Source organism: Cherax quadricarinatus, chromosome 32 (assembly GCF_038502225.1).
Source record: "Cherax quadricarinatus isolate ZL_2023a chromosome 32, ASM3850222v1, whole genome shotgun sequence".
Taxonomy (NCBI): Eukaryota; Metazoa; Arthropoda; class Malacostraca; order Decapoda; family Parastacidae; genus Cherax; species Cherax quadricarinatus.
Window position 1 is genome coordinate 36,801,401 of NC_091323.1, and position 17,102 is coordinate 36,818,502.

The 17,102-nt window shown below is 49.3% G+C and overlaps 1 protein-coding gene across 6 annotated transcripts in view; it reads right to left on the reverse strand.

Moving 5' to 3' along the window:
- Window positions 1–17,102, reverse strand: part of LOC128690237 (plasma membrane calcium-transporting ATPase 3) — a 559,190-nt gene that overhangs the window by 151,288 nt on the left and 390,800 nt on the right. The window contains exon 1 of one of the 6 annotated variants that reach the window (XM_070090718.1): window positions 6,475–6,609. The exons of the other annotated variants lie outside the window; for them this stretch is intronic. The gene's annotated coding sequence lies outside the window, so the exon portion shown is untranslated. Of the gene's footprint in view, window positions 1–6,474; window positions 6,610–17,102 lie in introns of those variants that run through there. 6 annotated transcript variants of the gene reach the window in all.

Consider the following 17,102-nt stretch of genomic DNA (forward strand, 5'->3'; position numbering starts at 1 on the left):
TGGGGTGGCACCCAGGGATGGGGTGGCACCCAGGGATGGGGTGGCACCCAGGGATGGGGTGGCACCCAGGGATGGAGTGTGGCCCCAGGGATGGAGTGTGGCCCCAGGGATGGAGTGTAGCCCCAGGGATGGAGTGTAGCCCCAGGGATGGAGTTCGTCGTAGGCAGGAAGAGAGACAAAACTGTAAGCAGTTTCTGGAGTTGCAGTGTTGCAGGCTGGTCTGTGCCAAGACTTCCCTGATCATCGCACTGATAAGTTCAGTTATTGCTACTTGCAACTTGCACTCATAAATAGCAATGGCGACCTGGCTGATTAATCAACTACTGCCTGCGAACACTGTTTTCTTCTTGGTTACTTGTTTATACAAGTTGGCAATATTTCTAACATCTACCTTTCATATACCTTTGATGAGTTTCTTGAGTCTTACTACTCTAGGAGCCCGGAGATGAGCCAGTCTCGCCTATTGCTAGCCTGGTCAACCAGGTTGTTGCTGCAGGAGGTCCACTGCCCCACATATCCATCACAGCCTGGTTGATCCGACACCGAAGCTTGGACGACGGATGTTGTTAGTGTTCTCTAATTGGGTTTGTGTCATCCATTGTGACAGCAGCAGTCATGACACGTGCAGATTTCAACGTTTCCTGTGACCGCTCAGACACTGCATTGCCTAGACGTGTACCGTCATTATTTTAATAACTTCAGGAAAAAGTCCAAATGTTTTTCCTCCAAGCCTTTTTATCCACTTCTCGGAAGCTATGAGTCCCATAACTTTCACTAAAGGTGGACCCTCATCGTACAGATTATGTTTTTTCTTTCTTTCATTCCGCATAACACAGTCAATGTTTTAAGCCATGCCAATGGTAATACTGATTTTAGTGTGTGCGATCACTACTAAACCTCTATATCCCAGCTGGAATATTTCCAATACAGTGTATATACTTTCTGCAAGTAAGAGACCAATACTGGAACATTTAACAGTGTATATACCTACAGGAAGAGACCAATACTGGAATATTTAAGTGTATATATCCTCAGAATCTGCAGCAATGAGTTCCTTGAGGAAGAATGCACTATAATTGAACAAGTATTTTCCAAACTCCACTATCCTCGTCACTTCATCAGAGACTGCAGACGACGGGCATTAAACATCTTCAACACACCCAGAGAAGACACTGCCGAGAAGAGATACATAGTCCTCCCCACCAACTCCATTGCTAAACACATTTCCAACATCTTTTCCAAACCCTCATTCCAAGCATCTACTTCCACAACCACGATCAAGGACATTACCAGTAACTGACAGGACAAGCTTCCATCCTCTGCAGGGGTATACATAATCCCTTGTAATGACTGCAGCAAATTATACGTGGGCGAAACATCAAGAGACCTCTAAACACTTATTTCAGAACACCAATACGCAAGCAGATCTGACGATACAAGGAATGCCTGTGTACAACACCGAAATTCACACAACCACTTGATAAACTACAGAAACTCGAGACTTATCGCCACAGAAGACAACACTCAATACCGAAGAATCCTGGAATCATAGCTTATCTCTACATCCAACAATTTCAACCAGAACAACGGCTTCTACAACATAGCTGAGCCAGTTGTCAAGGAACTTCTTCATCGCTATTCCACATAAGAACATAAGGAGGGAGGAATACTGCAGAAGGTCTACTCATATACTTATCCAATCTCTCTTCCAAGCTACCCAAGGCGTAAGACCCTACTCGGTACATTGTCACATGCAGCATTCTCCACCTGACCCAGCACTCTCAGCCTGACCTCATCCTATAAATACTCACGTACCTTCCACCCAGGTAGATCTGTTTGTGATTGAGACACTTATGCAACATATGGGAATCTTTAGTGAAGAAACGTTTCGCCACACAGTGGATTCATCAGTACAATACAAAGCAGAAAGATGTAAGGAGAGGAGGAGTTTGAGGTAATCAGTCCCTCAGCCTGGAGTCGATGTGTTCAGTCTATCAATCTTGCAGAATGTATAGCACATGGCTGTAGAAGTGGCTTATATACTGCAGTCAGGTGAGGTGAAGCAGGAGGAGGCGGGGGTCACAGGGTACCATCCACTAGTCGAAGTAGGTCTTCGTCCAAAGGTTGGACAAGTTTAAAGAATTCTTTGTAACAAGATCCCATGATGATGCAGTGTCTGACAGTAGTATAAGAAAGTATGTAAGTATAACAGTATATAACAGTATATAAGCCACGTCTACGGCCCTGTGCTGCACATTCTACAAAACTGATGGACTGAACACATCGACTCCGGGCTGAGGGACTGATTACCTCAAACTCCTCCTCTCCTTACACCTTTCTGCTTTGTGTGGGACTGATGAAGCCACTATGTGGCGAAACGTTTCCTAAATAAAGATTCTCATATGTTGCATAAGTGTCTCAATCTTCAACTTGTCGGTTTTCAGAACCATTCATCACACACAGCTTTCCCTGTCTTTGTATTCTTTGATTACTGCGCCTTTATTTCTCACTGTCAGTTTTATATGTTGTAGCCTTTTGTAACGTTCGGTACTTTGCATAGTCTGGCACCCTTGGTCAGACAGATGTTCTTAGAGTGTATCATGCACAGTGTAACTTTGTCGATGGTCAAAGTTGCACCAAAACGTCGTGGTAGGCTTCTCTCTCCTATGTGCGGGTTATCTGTATATTATGCACAGTTTTACATGACAGAAACATCGTTCACCTTTGACGAGACAGTGACATGACACACCTTTACCTAGTATGGTCATACTGTTTATATATTCTCTGTCACGACTATTAGTATTAACATTTATTATTTGTGTGTGTGTTAGATTCTCAGTTTTCATTTCTCTTTTGTTCTTGTCCTCTTACTGTTCCCGTTATTTCAATAGACATTTTCTACGATCGTTCGTTCTTCCCGCTTTCTCTCCCTACTCTCCTACCATCTTTTCCACTAATTCCCCCTCTCTTTCACTGCCCTATCTCTCCTCTCATCTCTCTCTCTCTCTCTCTCTCTCTCTTACCACTACATCCAACATACATTAATTAGTAATTTCGTAATTTTATTAAATTTAACATGGTGTTCCCTTTACTTATTATTTAGACAATACACAAATAACGACCGACGTTTCGGTCCGACTTGTACCTCTAACTTTGTAAATGGTCCCAGTCGGACCGAAATGTCGTAAGGTTGTTTTACTCGTGCATAAGTGTTGCATATTGCTTCAGTCACGGTGTTGTGCCTGCGTTAACTCAGGTTGTAATCATGATGTTCAGTATGGTTAAGCACTGTTCAGTGGGTATATCCAGGGTAAACTGTCCGTCCCGGGATAACATCTTGCAAGCACAGCCAGAGACAATGTTCACATGCTCCACGTTTCTCTCCGTAAACTATGTCATACATGTCCACATCTTTCACTTGTAATATATATGCTAATTTTGTAGAAAATTATTATTATTAAAGTTATGCCTTTCTTTTCTATATTTTGTTTTTTTTTTGGTTGAAATTATTTTGTGTAAATTTCTCACCACCAGCGTAAGCACCATCCACACCACCGCTACCCACACTGCTACCCACACCACCGCTACCCACACTGCTGCTACCCACACCACCGCTACCCACACCACCGCTACCCACACTGCTGCTACCCACACTGCTGCTACCCACACTGCTACCCACACCACCGCTACCCACACTGCTGCTACCCACACCACCGCTACCCACACTGCTGCTACCCACACTGCTGCTACCCACACTGCTGCTACCCACACTGCTACCCACACTGCTGCTACCCACACCACCGCTACCCACACCACCGCTACCCACACTGCTGCTACCCACACCACCGCTACCCACACTGCTACCCACACCACCGCTACCCACACTGCTACCCACACCACCGCTACCCACACTGCTACCCACACCACCGCTACTCACACCACTGCTACCCACACCACCGCTACCCACACTGCTCCTACCCACACCACCGCTACCCACACTGCTGCTACCCACACCACCGCTACCCACACTGCTGCTACCCACATCACCGCTACCCACACCACCGCTACCCATACCATTGCTACCCACACCACCGCTACTCATACCACCGCGACCCACACCACCGCTACTCATACCAATGCTACCTACAACACTGGTACCCACACCACCGCTACTCATACCAATACTACCTACAACACTGCTACCCACACCACCGCTACTCATACCTCTGCTACCCACACCACTGCTACCCACACCACCGCTACTCATACCACCGCTACCCACACCTCTGCTACCCACAACACTGCTACCCACACCACCGCTACTCACACCACCGCTACTCCCGCTACTCGCACCACTGCTACCCACACCACCGCTACTCACACCACTGCTACCCACACCACCGCTACCCACACCACCGCTACTCACACCACCGCTACTCACACCACTGCTACCCACGCCATCGCTACTCACACCACCGCTACCCACACCACCGCTACCCACACCACCGCTACTCACACCACTGCTACCCACACCACCGCTACTCACACCACTGCTACCCACACCACCGCTACTCACACCACTGCTACCCACACCACCGCTACTCACACCACTGCTACCCACACCACCGCTACTCACACCACTGCTACCAACACCACCGCTACTCATACCACTGCTACCCACACCACTGCTACCCACATACAAGCACTTTCTACACCCGGTATTGTAGGAACAAAAGCTTTGTTACACCCAGTGATGGAGACAGTGGGTGTCTTGAAGACATTGAGGGTGGAAGATGCAGTGGTGGTGGTAGCAGATGCAGTGGTGGTGGTAGCAGATGCAGTGGTGGTGGTAGCATATGCAGTGGAGGTGGTGGTAGCAGATGCAGTGGTGGTGGTAGCAGATGTAGTGGTGGTGGTAGCAGATGCAGTGGTGATAGCATATGCAGCGGTGGTGGTGGTGGTAGCAGATGCAGTGGTGGTGGTAGCAGATGTAGTGTTAGTGGTAGTAGATGCAGTGGTTATGGTAGTAGATGCAGGGGTAGTAGTAGAAGACGCATTGGTGGTAGCTGCAGTGGTGGTGGCAGATGCAGTGGTGGTAGTGGTAGTATATGTAGTGGTGGTGGTAGATGCAGTAGTGGTGGTAGTCGTCGCAGAAGTGGTGGTGGTAGATGTAGTGGTGGTGGTGGTAGTAGATTTAGTGGTGGTGGTAGATGCAGTAGTGGTGGTAGTCGTCGCAGAAGTGGTGGTGGTAGATGTAGTGGTGGTAGTGGTAGTATATGTAGTGGTGGTGGTAGATGCAGTAGTGGTGGTAGTCGTCGCAGAAGTGGTGGTGGTAGATGTAGTGGTGGTGGTGGTGGTAGATGTAGTGGTGGTGGTGGTAGTAGATTTAGTGGTGGTGGTGGTAGTAGAGTTAGTGGTGGTGGTGGTAGTAGAGTTAGTGGTGGTGGTGGTATTAGTAGATGTAGTGGTGGTGGTAGTAGTACATGTAGTGGTGGTGGTAGTAGTAGATGTAGTGGTGGTGGTGGTGGTAGTAGATGTAGTGGTGGTAGTAGTAGTAGATGCAGCGGTGGTGGTGGTAGTAGATGCAGCGGTGGTGGTGGTAGTAGATGCAGCGGTGGTGGTGGTAGTAGATGCAGCGGTGGTGGTAGATGCAGTGGTGGTGGTAGATGCAGTGGTGGTGGTAGATGCAGTGGTGGTAGATGCAGTAGTGGTGGTGGTAGATGCAGTGGTGGTGGTGGTAGATGCAGTGGTGGTGGTGGTAGATGCAGTGGTGGTGGTGGTAGATGCAGTGGTGGTGGTGGTAGATGCAGTGGTGGTGGTGGTAGATGCAGTGGTGGTGGAAGATGCAGTGGTGGTGGTGGTAGATGCAGTGGTGGTGGAAGATGCAGTGGTGGTGGTGGAAGATGCAGTGGTGGTAGTAGATGCAGTGGTGGTGGCAGATACAGTGGTGGTAGTAGATACAGTGGTGGTGGCAGATACAGTGGTGGTGGTAGATACAGTGGTGGTGGCAGATACAGTGGTGGTAGTAGATACAGTGGTGGTGGCAGATACAGTGGTGGTGGTAGATACAGTGGTGGTGGCAGATACAGTGGTGGTGGCAGATACAGTGGTGGTGGTAGATACAGTGGTGGTGGCAGATACAGTGGTGGTGGCAGATACAGTGGTGGTGGTAGATACAGTGGTGGTGGTAGATACAGTGGTGGTGGCAGATACAGTGGTGGTGGTATACCATTGATGAGTTTCGAGAGTCTTACTACGCCCGGAGCCCGGCCATGGGCCAGGCTCGTCTAGTGATAGCCTGGTCAACAAGGCTGTTGCTGCTGGAAGCCCGCTGCCCCACATATCCGTCACAGCCTGGTTGACCTGCCACCTGGTGGAAGAACTTGGTGGTAGTGACAACGACGATGGAGGACGTGGTACTGACGACAGTGTCAGTCCACACCGAGGTGCCACAAGTGTCAGGCAGTGCCATACCTGGTGTTGTGGAGGAGCAGGAGTGCCAGGGAGGGCCAGGGGGCCATGCCGGCTCAGGATGTAGGCAGGCGTGCCTCCTGCGTGAGGCCAAGCCTGGCACTAAACCCGCCACTGCTGACGGCGGCGCTGACGGTGGTGGCGGCGGTGCACACTACCACCAATCAATGAACGTTGCCATGCCAACCACCTCAGGAATGTCCAGTAGCACCGCCCCCCAGTGCACAACAGGTTCCTAGTGTACACCCCCAGTGCACAACAGGTTCCTAGTGTACACCCCCAGTGCACAACAGGTTCCTAGTGTACACCCCCAGTGCACAACAGGTTCCTAGTGTACACCCCCAGTGCACAACAGGTTCCTAGTGTACACCCCCAGTGCACAACAGGTTCCTAGTGTACACCCCCAGTGCACAACAGGTTCCTAGTGTACACCCCCAGTGCACAACAGGTTCCTAGTGTACACCCCCAGTGCACAACAGGTTCCTAGTGTACACCCCCAGTGCACAACAGGTTCCTAGTGTACACCCCCAGTGCACAACAGGTTCCTAGTGTACACTCCCAGTGCACAACAGGTTCCTAGTGTACACCCCCAGTGCACAACAGGTTCCTAGTGTACACTCCCAGTGCACAACAGGTTCCTAGTGTACACTCCCAGTGCACAACAGGTTCCTAGTGTACACTCCCAGTGCACAACAGGTTCCTAGTGTACACTCCCAGTGCACAACAGGTTCCTAGTGTACACTCCCAGTGCACAACAGGTTCCTAGTGTACACTCCCAGTGCACAACAGGTTCCTAGTGTACACTCCCAGTGCACAACAGGTTCCTAGTGTACACTCCCAGTGCACAACAGGTTCCTAGTGTACACTCCCAGTGCACAACAGGTTCCTAGTGTACACCCCCAGTGCACAACAGGTTCCTAGTGTACACTCCCAGTGCACAACAGGTTCCTAGTGTACACTCCCAGTGCACAACAGGTTCCTAGTGTACACTCCCAGTGCACAACAGGTTCCTAGTGTACACTCCCAGTGCACAACAGGTTCCTAGTGTACACTCCCAGTGCACAACAGGTTCCTAGTGTACACTCCCAGTGCACAACAGGTTCCTAGTGTACACTCCCAGTGCACAACAGGTTCCTAGTGTACACTCCCAGTGCACAACAGGTTCCTAGTGTACCCAACAGGTTCCTAGTGTACACTCCCAGTGCACAACAGGTTCCTAGTGTACACTCCCAGTGCACAACAGGTTCCTAGTGTACACCCCCAGTGCACAACAGGTTCCTAGTGTACACTCCCAGTGCACAACAGGTTCCTAGTGTACACTCCCAGTGCACAACAGGTTCCTAGTGTACACCCCCAGTGCACAACAGGTTCCTAGTGTACACTCCCAGTGCACAACAGGTTCCTAGTGTACACCCCCAGTGCACAACAGGTTCCTAGTGTACACTCCCAGTGCACAACAGGTTCCTAGTGTACACTCCCAGTGCACAACAGGTTCCTAGTGTACAATCCCAGTGCACAACAGGTTCCCAGTGTACAATCCCAGTGCACAAAACTCTGGAGAGAGGTCACAGGTGGCTTACAGAAATACTGAAAGATGTGTCAATACTGAGAAGTGCGACTGATGGTCACTACCACATTACGAGTCAAGTGCACCAGGCCTGCCATGTGCACTGTCAAGTGCACCAGGCCTGCCATGTGCACTGTCAAGTGCACCAGGCCTGCCATGTGCACTGTCAGGTGCACCAGGCCTGCCATGTGCACTGTCAGGTGCACCAGGCCTGCCATGTGCACTGTCAAGTGCACCAGGCCTGCCATGTGCACTGTCAGGTGCACCAGGCCTGCCATGTGCACTGTCAAGTGCACCAGGCCTGCCATGTGCACTGTCAAGTGCACCAGGCCTGCCATGTGCACTGTCAAGTGCACATGGCCTGCCATGTGCACTGTCAGGTGCACCAGGCCTGCCATGTGCACTGTCAGGTGCACCAGGCCTGCCATGTGCACTGTCAGGTGCACCAGGCCTGCCATGTGCACTGTCAGGTGCACCAGGCCTGCCATGTGCACTGTCAGGTGCACCAGGCCTGCCATGTGCACTGTCAGGTGCACCAGGCCTGCCATGTGCACTGTCAGGTGCACCAGGCCTGCCATGTACATGGGTGTACCTGGCATGTTCTGTACATGAGTACACCAGGCATGCTGTGTACAGGAGTACACCAGGCATGCTATGTACAAGAGTACACCAGGCATGCTATGTACAAGAGTACACCAGGCATGCTGTGTACATGAGTACACCAGGCATGCTGTGTACATGAGTACACCAGGCATGCTGTGTACATGAGTACACCAGGCATGCTGTGTACATGAGTACACCAGGCATGCTGTGTACAAGAGTACACCAGGCATGCTGTGTACAAGAGTACACCAGGCATGCTGTGTACAAGAGTACACCAGGCATGCTGTGTACAAGAGTACACCAGGCATGCTGTGTACAAGAGTACACCAGGCATGCTGTGTACAAGAGTACACCAGGCATGCTGTGTACAAGAGTACACCAGGCATGCTGTGTACAAGAGTACACCAGGCATGCTGTGTACAAGAGTACACCAGGCATGCTGTGTACAAGAGTACACCAGGCATGCTGTGTACAAGAGTACACCAGGCATGCTGTGTACAAGAGTACACCAGGCATGCTATGTACAAGAGTACACCAGGCATGCTGTGTACAAGAGTACACCAGGCATGCTGTGTACAAGAGTACACCAGGCATGCTATGTACAAGAGTACACCAGGCATGGTATGTACATTTAACCACGTAATACAAGCACAGAGACAAGAAAAACAAAAATATTCCAGATATACTTGAAAATATCGTGACTCACAAGAAGCAACAGAATATTCCTTTAACTCGAATGATTCTGGAAAATAAACTTGAGAGAGGAAGAAACGATGGGATGTGTAATGGAAACTGGAACAAAAGTGGATGAGTCCATGAAGGATTTCGTAAAAGAGAAATAACGAGAAATGAGAGAAAAGGGGAACTAAACAAAAGGTAAGATACATAAATACGTTGGGGTGAGGGAGACCCCGACTCCACACATGAAACAGGATTGGAACAGTGCAGAAATAACCCGCACATGGGTTAGACTTAGACCATTGTCAATAATCAAAATCGGACCGAAACGTCGTCACAAGCTTCTTTCCGCTATGTGAGGATTATTTGTGTAGTATAAAACACTATCACTCTACACTAGCTTCATCACTCGACCTACCGTAGCCAAGTGTCACACTTGTAACACACAGCCACTGTACACCTACACCTCCCTCTCTCCCCCTCTCGAATACATTCTTCACGTTTCCACACCCACCTCGTACACTAAACCTCACTCCATCCATACCACCCATCCAAAAATCCGCCACAACCCACACCCCCATCTTATCCCCTCCATGTACTCCATAATATCTCATAAACCACCCATTAAAAAGTGACATTACAGGAGCCTTAAATTCCTGTATGAAAATGCTGACATCTTCAACAAAACAAGTGAATTACTATACAAAAAATTAAATACTAAACAGACATATTAGCAACAGTATTTGTAAAACAAGGAAAAAAATAAGATACACTATTCCCTAGGGAATACCGCATAATAAGAGAAGCCAGAGGGTTGGAGGGAAAGCTTCATTAACCATACAATAATGAATCTATGGCACAATGCAAGCACTAGACTATAGTTTACAGATTATACTTTATGAAACACATGAAGAGAAGAAACAATGTGGTAGCAGTAATGTCGAGCTCAAGTACGGGAAGCACAAACAAGAACGCTAGCACAACAAACAACCACGCACACACGTCACTAAGCGCAGCAGAAGCAACTAAGAGAAGGAAAGCAGAACTACTGATAATGTAAACTGGGGAGAAACAGAGTGGAAGAGAAGAGACCCCGCACTAGGGAGAAGAGTGAAGGAGCACAACTAGTCAACACTAACACGGAATTCCTTCTTCAATACATTAAAGATCCAACAAGGTTCAGAGGAAGACACTAAATACCACAACTGGACTTCTTATCTTAGACAGAATGACGCTGTCACACAGACGTCACCAAGAACCTCTACCAGTTAGCGACCGATTCATCTGGAAGAGATTACCTGTAGACTATAACAAGACAAGAATGGATGGAAAGATCAAGATCTCCTCATACAGAAAGATAGGATATAAGAGAATTCACTTCACAATTACAATGGACAACGAGATAAAATAAAAAATGTACGCAAAACACTGACTTTCTTAGCCAGACACGTCAAGCAACCAGAGTTGACAAGAAACTGATACAGCAACAGGGATGGAACTTAACCGAGTCCACGACTGACACGGCAGGTAAAGATGGAACTTAACACACCGCCTTTATAAAGTACATTTTCTGTCTAGGGAAACAGAAACCCGCTATACACAGATAATCAAGATCAGGTGTGACAGTAAGTCAAGAGAGTCAAAGAACATTAAGGCAGACCACGATGCCTAAGAGACAGAGCCAGGAACCAGGAATCAACCCCCACTAACATGAGTGGGTGTGGGTGGGTGAGTTGAACGTGATTAGCTTGTGCAAGTAGGTCTGATGCCATGCTCCTTCGTAAGTGAATGTGACCTGACCTGACTAGGTTGGGTCATTGGCTTAAGCCGGTGGGAGACCTGGACCTGCCTCGCATGGGCGAGTAGGCCTTCTGCAGTGTTCCTTCTTTTATATGTTCTTAAATCAATGTAAACAGTCATAGTAGTGGTGTTGGTCACTCCCACACTGACCAAGGTAAACACAGCAATATTTAACAAGTCTTGACTCACCATCAACAGTGCCAGGTACAACACTGGTATCACACCAACAGTGCCAGGTACAACACTGGTATCACACCAACAGTGCCAGGTACAACACTGGTATCACACCAACAGTGCCAGGTACAACACTGGTATCACGCCATCAACAGTGCCAGGTACAACACTGGTATCACACCATCAACAGTGCCAGGTATAACACTGGTATCACACCAACAGTGCCAGGTACAACACTGGTATCACAACAGTGCCAGGTACAACACTGGTATCACACCATCAACAGTGCCAGGTACAACACTGGTATCACACCATCAACAGTGCCAGGTATAACACTGGTATCACACCATCAACAGTGCCAGGTATAACACTGGTATCACACCATCAACAGTGCCAGGTATAACACTGGTATCACACCATCAACAGTGCCAGGTATAACACTGGTATCACATCAACAGTGCCAGGTATAACACTGGTATCACATCAACAGTGCCAGGTATAACACTGGTATCACATCAACAGTGCCAGGTACAACACTGGTATCACACCATCAACAGTGCCAGGTATAACACTGGTATCACACCATCAACAGTGCCAGGTACAACACTGGTATCACACCATCAACAGTGCCAGGTACAACACTGGTATCATGCCATCAACAGTGCCAGGTACAACACTGGTATCATGCCATCAACAGTGCCAGGTACAACACTGGTATCATGCCATCAACAGTGCCAGGTACAACACTGGTATCATGCCATCAACAGTGCCAGGTATAACACTGGTATCACACCAACAGTGCCAGGTATAAGACTGGTGTCTCCTGGTAAACACTACTGATCAGTGCCAGGGTAGAGTAATGCATGATGGACCCGACTATCTAATTCTCTCTCCTACTCAGTATTATTCTCACACTCATTAATCCACACTCCAGACGTATACAAACTGACGCCAGAGTCAGGTAGCCTAGTGCTATCCACAGGTGAACTGGGCCATAAGTGCCATCATCACATACTGGGGCGTAACAGCCAAGTGCCATCACTGTCTCAAGACAATATTCATGTCACTCATACCATCGCTTCCTTGCTTCCCGTGATCCTTTACAATCAAATGGTAAAAATGTGAACGGTCAGTGTGACGTTGTTGTTACGGTTCGAATCTTAATCTTTAGCCAGGTTAGTGCACTCCGTAACAACACACTTCATAGAATGAGAGGATATGGTTCCAAACTTAGAAATGTAAGGCACAAATAATAGTTACTCAGTCTTTTCTAGTTTCTTTTTATTTAAAAGTTTAAATACTTTAGATATTCATAAATATCTATTACATATCAATGTCAGAAACTTTCCTTCACACAAAAAAATTCTTAAATAGAATGTACATGATAGACCTCCTCTGGAGACTGTCAATATGGTCACTACACTTGATAATGATCAGAGGAATATTACTTCTTCCTCAATAGTAACATTACTTGTGTGTAAGTACATATATTGAGAATTAACACTTTCACTGAGTAACTCCCTGGCATAAGGAATATATCACAAAGTTCTAAGCTTGACACTGGTCGTCACATCGTAACCTGAAGGTAACAGTATATAATTGTCAGCAGACTTCACTATAAACCACAAGTTGGTTCAGGAGTTTCTATAACACAATTCTCTATCCAAGTGAGAATAAGGCGGAGTACTAGGAGGGTAGCTCAGTCAATGTACACTGAGTCGGCAGAGAGAGTGAACTGGGATAGACAGTAAATCCCTTCCTGACATCAACTCGTCAAAAGGGGGAGAGGGTAGAGCGGTGCGAACTACCCACCAATGGAGATACCTTGTTATAAACCTTAGCCAGGTGTACCTAACACATTACTCAACATTATATAAATATATACATCATACCCGGGTATATTCCTAAATCAGATAATATTATAAACTAGTGGAATCTTTAATTTAGCTAATATTAAAGAAACCCCGAGTATAATATTAAGTGGATAAATTAATCCCATTATGACCTTGGTCATAACAGTTGTACAGACGTTCATCAATGTATAGGTTGTTCAGAGAGGCGAGGTGAACAAGAGCTATCACACTACACGTGTTTACTTTGGTACTGTCCATAGGTAAGATTCAACACTAACTTGCACCGGCCCGGACTTTATGTTCCAACAAAGAGGAACGAACAAAGAAAGAGACAGGAAGAAATATGAGAGGCTGGGAATGTGAAGCGGTGGGTGGAGTGGGTGATGGGGTGGGTGATGGGGTGGGTGATGGGGTGGGTGATGGGGTGGATGATGGGGTGGGTGATGGGGTGGGTGATGGGGTGGGTGATGGAGTGGGTGATGGGGTGGGTGATGGGGTGGGTGATGGGGTGGGTGATGGGGTGGATGATGGGGTGGATGATGGGGTGGGTGATGGGGTGGGTGATGGGGTGGGTGATGGGGTGGGTGATGGGGTGGTTGATGGGGTGGGTGATGGGGTGGATGATGGGGTGGATGATGGGGTGGGTGATGGGGTGGGTGATGGGGTGGGTGGAGTGGGTGATGGGGTGGATGATGGGGTGGGTGATGGGGTGGATGATGGGGTGGGTGATGGGGTGGGTGATGGGGTGGGTGATGGGGTGGATGATGGGGTGGATGATGGGGTGGATGATGGGGTGGGTGATGGGGTGGGTGATGGGGTGGGTGAAGGGGTGGGTGATGGAGTGGGTGATGGGGTGGGTGATGGGGTGGGTGATGGGGTGGGTGATGGGGTGGGTGATGGGGTGGATGATGGGGTGGGTGATGGGGTGGGTGATGGGGTGGGTGGAGTGGGTGATGGGGTGGATGATGGGGTGGGTGATGGGGTGGATGATGGGGTGGGTGATGGGGTGGGTGATGGGGTGGGTGATGGGGTGGATGATGGGGTGGATGATGGGGTGGATGATGGGGTGGGTGATGGGGTGGGTGATGGGGTGGGTGAAGGGGTGGGTGATGGGGTGGGTGATGGGGTGGGTGATGGGGTGGGTGATGGGGTGGGTGATGGGGTGGGTGATGGGGTGGGTGAAGGGGTGGGTGAAGGGGTGGGTGATGGGGTGGGTGATGGGGTGGGTGAAGGGATGGGTGATGGGGTGGGTGAAGGGGTGGGTGATGGGATGGGTGAAGGGGTGGGTGATGGGATGGGTGATGGGGTGGGTGATGGGGTGGGTGAAGGGGTGGGTGAAGAGGTGGGTGATGGGATGGGTGATGGGGTGGGTGATGGGGTGGGTGATGGGATGGGTGATGGGGTGGGTGATGGGGTGGGTGAAGGGGTGGGTGATGGGGTGGGTGAAGGGGTGGGTGATGGGGTGTGTGATGGGGTGGGTGATGGGGTGAGTGATGGGGTGGGTGAAGGGGTGGGTGATGGGGTGGGTGATGGGGTGGGTGATGGGGTGGATGATGGGGTGGATGATGGGGTGGGTGATGGGGTGGGTAAGGGTATGGAGAGGGTGTGGATAGGATGTCGGGCTATAAAGGAAAGTGTGGGGGAGGGGTGTGAGGAACGTATGGGGGAGGGGAATGTGAGGGAGAATGTGAGGAAGGGGAATCAACATATCAGCAGCCTGCAGTGTTGCACAAATGAGTAGGAGGTCCAAGCAGATTAGTTCAGAGGAACGTTCTAGCTAGAAAGTTCCCCTGAATTAATCTGCTTGGACTTCCTACTCATGTCTACAATACTGCATGGTCCTCATGAAGTGTTGTTTGCAACACGAAGGGCCGAGAGCTATCATTCAGTTCCCCCTGTGGTTGCTTGTATCATTAAGTTCCCCTGTGGTTGCTTGGCACCCATTAGGTTGTATTTTACCCAACAATGAAAGTGTTAGATGACCAAAAGGTCCAACTGTGGGACCAAGACCCACGTCAGGAAACACTTGTCCTGTTTCCTGACGAACCTTACCTAACCCTAATTGATCCTCGCCTCCTAAGATGACCCACCTAAACGTTCTCCCTTCTCATTCATCTACAGTTTTTCCTCTGATTCTACCCTGAATACATCTTTCTTTCAACCTAACAACTTCCTCCTACTCCACATATCCACCATCGATCGCAATGCGCTCAACTCACACACTGAGGTCCGTTGCTCGATCCTCGGTACGGATGGAAATATTAGGACGTGTTTCCTTAAGACACCTGCTGTCCATATTCACCTAGTAGTCAAATAGGTACCTGGGTGTTAGTGGACTGGTGTAGGTCGCATCCTGGGGACAAAATTGACCTAATTTGCGGGAAATGCTCTGCATAACAACGGTCTTTCTATATAGTAGTATGTGATTAATGTCAGCTATGGTCTGTATTCATTGTACATGTACTTGTAGAAATAAAGATTACCATTATCATCACTATACAGTCCTGGTGAACTCGAACCCCAAGCCAATATTCCTTCCTCTTTTATAAGAGTACTCGCGCAAATAACACCCAAAAATCAAAGAGATATAAAAAATCGAGCCCAGTGGTTGGAGTCTAACACACACGAGCCCAGTGGTTGGAGTCTGACACACACGAGCCCAGTGATTGGAGTCTGACACACACGAGTCCAGTGGTTGGAGTCTGACACACACGAGCCCAGTGATTGGAGTCTGACACACACGAGCCCAGTGGTTGGAGTCTGACACACACGAGCCCAGTGGTTGGAGTCTGACACACACGAGCCCAGTGGTTGGAGTCTGACACACACGAGCCCAGTGGTTGGAGTCTGACACACATGAGCCCAGTGGTTGGAGTCTGACACACATGAGCCCAGTGGTTGGAGTCTGACACACACGAGCCCAGTGGTTGGAGTCTGACACACACGAGTCCAGTGGTTGGAGTCTGACACACACGAGTCCAGTGGTTGGAGTCTGACATACACGAGCCCAGTGGTTGGAGTCTGACACACACGAGTCCAGTGGTTGGAGTCTGACACACACGAGCCCAGTGGTTGGAGTCTGACACACACGAGCCCAGTGGTTGGAGTCTGACACACACGAGCCCAGTGGTTGGAGTCTGACACACACGAGCCCAGTGGTTGGAGTCTGACACACACGAGTCCAGTGGTTGGAGTCTGACACACACGAGCCCAGTGGTTGGAGTCTGACACACACGAGCCCAGTGGTTGGAGTCTGACACACACGAGCCCAGTGGTTGGAGTCTGACACACACGAGCCCAGTGGTTGGAGTCTGACACACACGAGCCCAGTGGTTGGAGTCTGACACACACGAGCCCAGTGGTTGGAGTCTGACACACACGAGCCCAGTGGTTGGAGTCTGACACACACGAGCCCAGTGGTTGGAGTCTGACACACACGAGTCCAGTGGTTGGAGTCTGACACACACGAGCCCAGTGGTTGGAGTCTGACACACACGAGCCCAGTGGTTGGAGTCTGACACACACGAGCCCAGTGGTTGGAGTCTGACACACACGAGCCCAGTGGTTGGAGTCTGACACACACGAGCCCAGTGGTTGGAGTCTGACACACACGAGCCCAGTGGTTGGAGTCTGACACACACGAGCCCAGTGGTTGGAGTCTGACACACACGAGCCCAGTGGTTGGAGTCTGACACACACGAGCCCAGTGGTTGGAGTCTGACACACACATGCTGTGTGACTAACAAAAGAGGTGAGGCAAAAGACAGACTATCAAAGGAATAACCAGACATGATGGCCCTCAGAGATATGAAACTCGTCTGCGTAAAAGGGAGACATGAAGGGAGATTGGGGGGTAACAGGTGTGCTAGGTAAACAGTGTACATTATCCCTAGCACCTAACACTGTGTGCCATTATATTCTTACCCATCCTTCCTTCTTGTCCTTAACTGCTCTCA